This window comes from Cyrtonyx montezumae, unplaced genomic scaffold, assembly GCF_038088225.1.
Source record: "Cyrtonyx montezumae isolate F1298 unplaced genomic scaffold, pur_monq_1.0 scaffold_25, whole genome shotgun sequence".
NCBI classification, from domain to species: domain Eukaryota; kingdom Metazoa; phylum Chordata; class Aves; order Galliformes; family Odontophoridae; genus Cyrtonyx; species Cyrtonyx montezumae.
The window spans coordinates 16202867-16209578 of record NW_027071992.1 but is presented as its reverse complement, the minus strand read 5'-3'; the positions used below and the strand labels follow the sequence as shown (position 1 = coordinate 16209578).

Genomic DNA, 6712 nt, shown 5'->3' with positions numbered 1-6712 from the left:
AGGATTACATAATAACACCTAGTATTAGAAATCAGGTAGTCATAGAATGATAGGAGTTAGAAGAGACCTCTGGAGATAGGGTGCAGCCCCAGATGAAGCAGGTTCCCTATATAGTAGGTTGCACCAGAAAGTGTCCAGGTGGGTTTTGAAATCTCCAGAAGAGGAGACTCCACCCCTCTGTGCAGCCTGTCCCAGTGCTCTGTCGCACTCTTCAATAAAAACTTGTGGAATCCATCCAACAATGACATGTCAGTTTGCTTAGAAAAATGTTGAAGCACGGAAAGCATGCTTTGAAGGGGCTTCTCCTATACGAGCTATTTAATGAGGAAGAAAAAATACTGTTGTTTCTGTTCTCAGTGACTTTACTCAATTTTCCAGAAGGCAAATGAGAATCAGAGTAACTTGCAGGAAGCTTAAGTTCCAGAGATACAGGCATCAGCTCTGCACTTCTTCCTGGAGTTCCCGTGCTGCCTCTTATTTCAGTGTGGTCTGATGGCATCAGAAGCACTGTCTCTGCTGCTGGTTTTAACTCCTCACTCATTCCTTCCAGACCTGCTGGAGAAGCTGATGTGCATACTGCTCTTGTGGTGGCTGGTCGATGTGGTGATGCTGCCAAGCGTGTTGTTTGTTAAAGTTGACTTGAGATTACCTAAAAACACGGGAGGACAATACTGTGAATCAATTGGGATTAGTGAAAGGAAATCCAAACCTATCACATCTGAGGAATGGCTAAATTTTGGAAGATAATGGAATGGTATGGGGTAGTCAGTTAACAGTGGAGGAATAGTAGCAGTATCAACTCTGACAGATGATGGCTGACACAGGAGAACCATCCTGGTTGGGCTTCCCTGTGTTTCCAACAAGAATGCATACTTTATTTTGGCAGGAGGATCTTCCTTCATCAGCAGCTCTTAGTTGTCAAGACAGTGATACCAACTTTCTCCTTGTTTTCCTCATTGCTCGCTGTCATGGAACTTGGTTTCCTTCCTTCCTTCTATTCAAGAAGTGTTTAGATGAGGTGCTAAGGGATTTGATTTAGTAGTTCAGTGGGTAGGGATGGTGATAGGAGGATGGTTGGACTAGATGATCTTGTAGGCCCTTTCCAACCTAATGAACCTAACAACACTGGATCTTTCTGTTTTGGTGTGCTGTGGGCTTCAGATTATCACAATGCCTTTTCTAGGCCTCCTGGGGTACAAGGAACCACCTCCTTGGAACTTAATCTCATCCACACCTGAACATTCATTAAGGATTTCCATGAAGAGCCTGGCTGGTATTAAGCTCTCATAAGTTGCCTTTTGTTGCAGATGGAATGGATCCAGGTAGGCTTCTTTAAAGAATCATTCATCTGAAGATAAAGAGTAGCAGCAAAACAGTGCGGGTGTGTGTGAGTAACAGCCTGGCATGGGATTGTCAGTTGTATTTGAGTACCTCAAGCCCGTTGAAAAAAGGCAGGCTTGTCAGCTGGATGTCAGGATGGATGGGTGGGATGAAGTGCATCTCAAAGTGAGCCTTTGTGTCTTGCAGGCGCATGAAGACAGCAGAAAGGAAGGAAACAGGTGTGAATAAAGTAGAAGGGAGTGGCTGAATCCAAGCAGTAGCCAGGTCAGGCTCTGTGGGAGAGGAACTGTTATCCAGGTGAAAAACAGCAAGTTTTATAGCTCACAAATACAAAAGTTCTTTGATTGTCTTTGGGTACCCATACCTATAGAGTTGATAAAATCATGAGGGTTGGAAGGGGCCTCTGGAGACCATCTAGTCCTGCCTCTTCCTAAAGCAGGTTCCCTACAGTGTATTGCACAGGAGAGTGTCCAGACAGGTCTTGAATATCTCCAGAGAAGGAGACACTGCAGATTCCCTGGGCAGCCTGTGCCAGTGCTGTCACCCTCACAGTAAAGTGCATTTGTGTGTTTGTAGGAAACTGTGTTTCCACTTGGGCTCATTGCCCCTTGTCCCGTCACTGTGTACCACCAAAAAGAACCCAGCCCTATCCTTGTGACTCCTGCCCACAGGTATTTATAAGCACTGATGAGATTCCCCCCTCAGTCTTCTCCAGGCTGAACAGCCCCAGGTCTCTCAGCAGTTCCTCATACAGGAGATGCTCCAGGCCCACAGCCATCTCTGTGGCCCTCCACTGGACTCTCTCCAGGAGATCCCTGTCTTTTTTGTACTGGGAAGCCCAGAACTGGACACAGTACTCCAGATGAGGCCTCACCAGGGCAGAGCAGAGGGGGAGGATCACCTCCCTCGACCTGCTGGCCACACTCTTCTTAATGCCCCCCAGGATGCCATTGGCCTTCTTGGCCACCAGGGCACAGTGGTGGCTCATGGCTAACCTGTTGGCCTTCAGGACACCCAGGTCCTTCTCCTCAGAGCTCAACTCCAGCAGGTCAGTTCCCAACCTGTACCAATGAGTGTGGTTATTCCTCACCAAGTGTAGGACTCTTGCTCTTGCTGAATCTCATCAGGTTCCTCTCCACCCAACTCTCAGCCTGTCCAGGTCTCGCTGTATGGCAGCACAGCCTTCTGGTGTGTCGGCCACTCCTCCTAGCTTTGTATCATCAGCAACTTGCTGAGGGTGGACTCCATCCATTCATGCAGATCACAGATGAAGGTGTTGAACAAGATGGCCCAGCACCAAGTCCTGGAGGGTACCACTAGTTGATGGATTTTTATCTGAAGTGTTGGGCTGCAGCTGCTCTTCAGTAAGTGCAGTGCCCTCATCTGGAGGTCATTTCTGTCTGTTTGTTATGCCCAATGAAGCCCAACGACACTTGTAGTTCAGAGATGTAAGAACTTTACACTTCATTCTGCAGTTCCTTGAAATCTGCTATTTTCTACGCACTGATAGTTCCAAGTATTATGCTGTACATTGTTCAGGTTCTAAATACTTAAAAGTATCAGCAGTCTTGCAGAATCTATATTTGCTGAATGTTTTGATTCTGCAGAAGAATTACTAATAAAACCCTCAAGTGTAACTCCCAGTGTCTTGGTTCCCATCTCTCATGCTCTTTGACTTCAGCTGATGAAGAATTGCTGGATCCTACAAGCCCAGGTCCTGCTTTCTCCTCTAGGCGTGCATGGATGTGGTCTGCCTTGGGCAGAACTACCAGAGGTCTCCAGACAGGTGGATGCAGAGGTGCTTCTTTTTTCTGTGGCTTATTTTTGTTCTATTATAAAACAAAGGAAAAAAAAAACAAGCTTGGGGATCAAAACTTATGTTAGAACATGGAGCTGGGAGTATTGGACTTTGGGAGGGGAAGATAGCCCAGCTCCTTACCTCAATTCACATTTCTCAGTAGGATGTTTTTTCCTTCATCAGGACTCTGAAGGGGATGGCATTGGTTTCTGTTATTTTATTAACATACATCCGAAACATCTCATCTGGGGTCCGTGTTAGCTCCTGGAATTCCCTTATGAGGTGTACAATGTTAATTAGCTTTATTTAAAATAGGATGACGTTGAAATGTAGCTGGCAAGCATCTAGGAGATCTGGGGATAGATCATGAGCAGGATCAGGAAAGGCTTCCACTAGTGTGTCTTGCAGCACTGAGCCTCACCAGCTTCCAGCGACAGCACTGAGGTCAAGACTTGTGTAAGACTTGTATAAGAAGAGTGTTCCAGCCTGAAGGGCCAGCAACTCACTTCTAGCTTGGGCTGCCCCTGTGGGTTCAGCTTCATGGTAGGGAAGAATTGCTTCTGAAGAACTGCTTCTGAAGGCGTGATGTGATGAGATTGGGATGTTTTGGGCACTGTGCATCTTTAGTTCCTCTGGTACTGTTACGAACAAAGCTCAGTCTGGAAGTGTGAGGCGGGGCTCCCTGATCAGCAGCTCGAGATACACACCTGGTGAATGGCATTCAGTGTTGCATCTGTCAGAGGTTGTTCTGCCTTCCGTGCTAGCTGTGGCTGAATGCTGAGGTCTGTGTGTCACTGTGAGAAGCGTGAGGGAAAGCGCAGAGCCCCTGTGCTGCCTGCAGGTGCCCGGCTGGTGCTGCTGGAGGTGACCCTGTGCTGTGGTAGGTGAGGTGGCTCCTGGTTGTGGTGGGGGCTTTCTGTGTGACGCCAGGCCTGCCAGCTGGGCGGGCAGCTCGCCTCTGCTGAGATGATCTTATACAATCAAACATTTTTACAGTCATTTGGATCACATCTACTTTAGAAATGTTACCAGAGTTCTGTAGTAAACTGAATTTTATTTTAAATGATGTAAATTATTCAAATAAAATATCAAGCATCTGCCGTGAGCATTTGTAGTCTTTCTTTCACTTGCATACAGAAGTGACTTCGCTTTACTTAGTATTTATTTGATTGTACAGCACCAGGCTCTCAAAATCTTCAAAAAAACCCAAACCACCTGGTGTAACAACAATCACATACATCCTTAAGCTGAAATGGAAGCCATTCCTATCAGGTAATGCCCCGATGAGCGGAGAGAAATGCTGCTCTTTTCTGTAACAGCTCTTGAAGTTTCTGTTGCAAACCACAAGCAGTTCTAGTGTCTCCTGGGCATGCAGCACCTCACCGTGTCAGCAGCCCTCTTATTGCTGAACAGAAGTGAGATTTTGCAGTCACAGTTGCCTTTTTAACTTCCAATTGTAGTAGAGTCTGGTGCCCAGCAGGGAATATAAACTGTGAGTAGACTGCACTGTGTTCAATACAATTATCAATCTCCTGGATGACTTCAGTTTTAAAAAGCCTTTTTTAATCACTACATATATTTTTTAGCATTCCTGGGTGCTCCTACGGAGAACAGGTAGTTCCTGCTCTGAGGACTCATACTGGTGCTCAGACTGCCAGAGCTGCTTGTTTTCCAGGGTAGGTCAGCCACACAGGTGCCTCCATTTCAGTAATGGAGCAAACTCCAATTTTCCTTTGCTTATGGAAATGTTTTGCCACTCCTCTGTCTTGTTAAACCACCTCTGAAAACAGGTTAGGACATGGTACTGTCACGTGGAGTGAGTGGCTCTCACTTATGTGCTGGTTATAAGCTGCGTTATAAATGTCCAGTGTGTCCAAGAGGCTGAATGTGTTTTTGCTGAGTTGCTCTTTAAAAAGCAGCTCCCTGCTGGGTTAAAGTACACTTGACTGATCCCCATGTCCCAGGTGTCAAAGTACATGGAGGGAAAGTTTTCCCTCTCTTCGCACCCAGCTTGCCCTGTGATGCTGGCAGGACCTCTCATTTCCTCGTGACCTGTGACACATCCTGCATTCACACGTTTTCTTCAGCTCAAAACTTATTTGCAAAACTAAGGCAGCTCTGTGATTACCCCATTTTGAGTGTTTGCTGAGAAAGGGCTGAGGGAACTACTGTAATTGCTTGCATCTATTTTCACTTTCAGCAGGTGCAAGGACCACCCAGCAGCTGTGTGTTCTCCTTGCCTTACGTATGGCAAAGCCACCCGTCTCCAGGACAATGAGAGACACTGAGACTCAAGAATCTTGCTCCTGAACGCCTCATTCCTCTGAGGAAGGAAGGCTTCTTAAAGTGGGACTGGGAGGCCTCATTTCAGGTGTGACATGCTGGTGGCCTACGACCTGGATACTGGAACCATCTTGAAGGCTGTCAGCTCAGGCCCTGCAGGAGCTCCCTCCTCTGCTCCACAGCGGAATCCATTCTCAGTTGCAAGATGGAGACTAATGCACGCATTTAGCCTGGTCCCAGAAGATCAGGGCACTAATGCAGGACCTCCTTCCTCCATTACAGTTGTCACTCCCTCCCTTGCACTTCTGCTCTCCAGTGCTACACTATGTGATGTTCCTGGGAATGCCTGCACCAAATATGCAATCCAGATAACTGTGTAACTGCTGCTCTGCAAATCCCAGGCTCTTCTGGGTGGCTGCAGAAGCAGGCAGCTCACAGCTGGTCAGACAGCAGTTTCCCTTGCCAGTTGCATTTATACTACTGAACATGGTTTGAGCTACTACAAGCATAACCGAGGAAACACTGAGGTGGCTGAGTATGCTGTGGCAGCCCAAAGTTTGAAGTGGGAACATTTGCACAGTGTTAAGCTACGCATGTTTCATGGTCACTTTCACATTTTTCAAGCTCACTTGAGCTTGTGTGATTCAGCCACAATGCACACATACAGCAGCATGAATCCTGCAGGGCTCCAACTGTTGGCCTTCTAAATCCCACCACTTATAAATGGAGGCTCATCTGATGTGAAAAATCAATTGCCAACCCAGACCATGCACGCTCTGGCTGAGCTGTCATGCAGACATTGGAGCTTTCAGATTCTTACTGTCAGAACTGGTGTCGAATCCAAGCACTTAGTAACATTCTAGATGAACCTTCAGGACAAAGTCCCACATACACAAGTCTTCTACTCAACCACTTGTTACTTGTGACCTCAGTGACTTCTAGAAGTTCTGGAGCATTAGTCCCAAGCTGAGAACAAAAGCTCAGTCACCCTTCTTCTAAAATGATCAGTACATCTTGTCCTGCCTTGATTTTCATTTAATTTTGGTCTTGTTACATTAGTGTAGTTAAACAGTGTCACCTCTTTGTTTCCCCTCTTTGGTTTGCAAACACTTTACTGAATAGCTTTTGAGCATTTCTATTCATACCTGTATCTCACTTCAAAATGTTGTGGTTTTCTTCCTTACTCTCTAATTTTCATGGCAGCACAGAAGTGCCTCTAACACGAGAGAAGCTATGAATACCGTGGACAGGACTGCCTGCTGCTTGGTGAGGTACTGAAAGGCTGCTGAA

The 6712-nt window shown here is 46.5% G+C and overlaps 1 pseudogene; it reads right to left on the bottom strand.

Moving 5' to 3' along the window:
• Window positions 1–479: 479 nt before the first annotated feature.
• Window positions 480–2329, bottom strand: LOC136050936 (E3 SUMO-protein ligase PIAS2-like; annotated as a pseudogene).
• Window positions 2330–6712: the final 4383 nt, after the last annotated feature.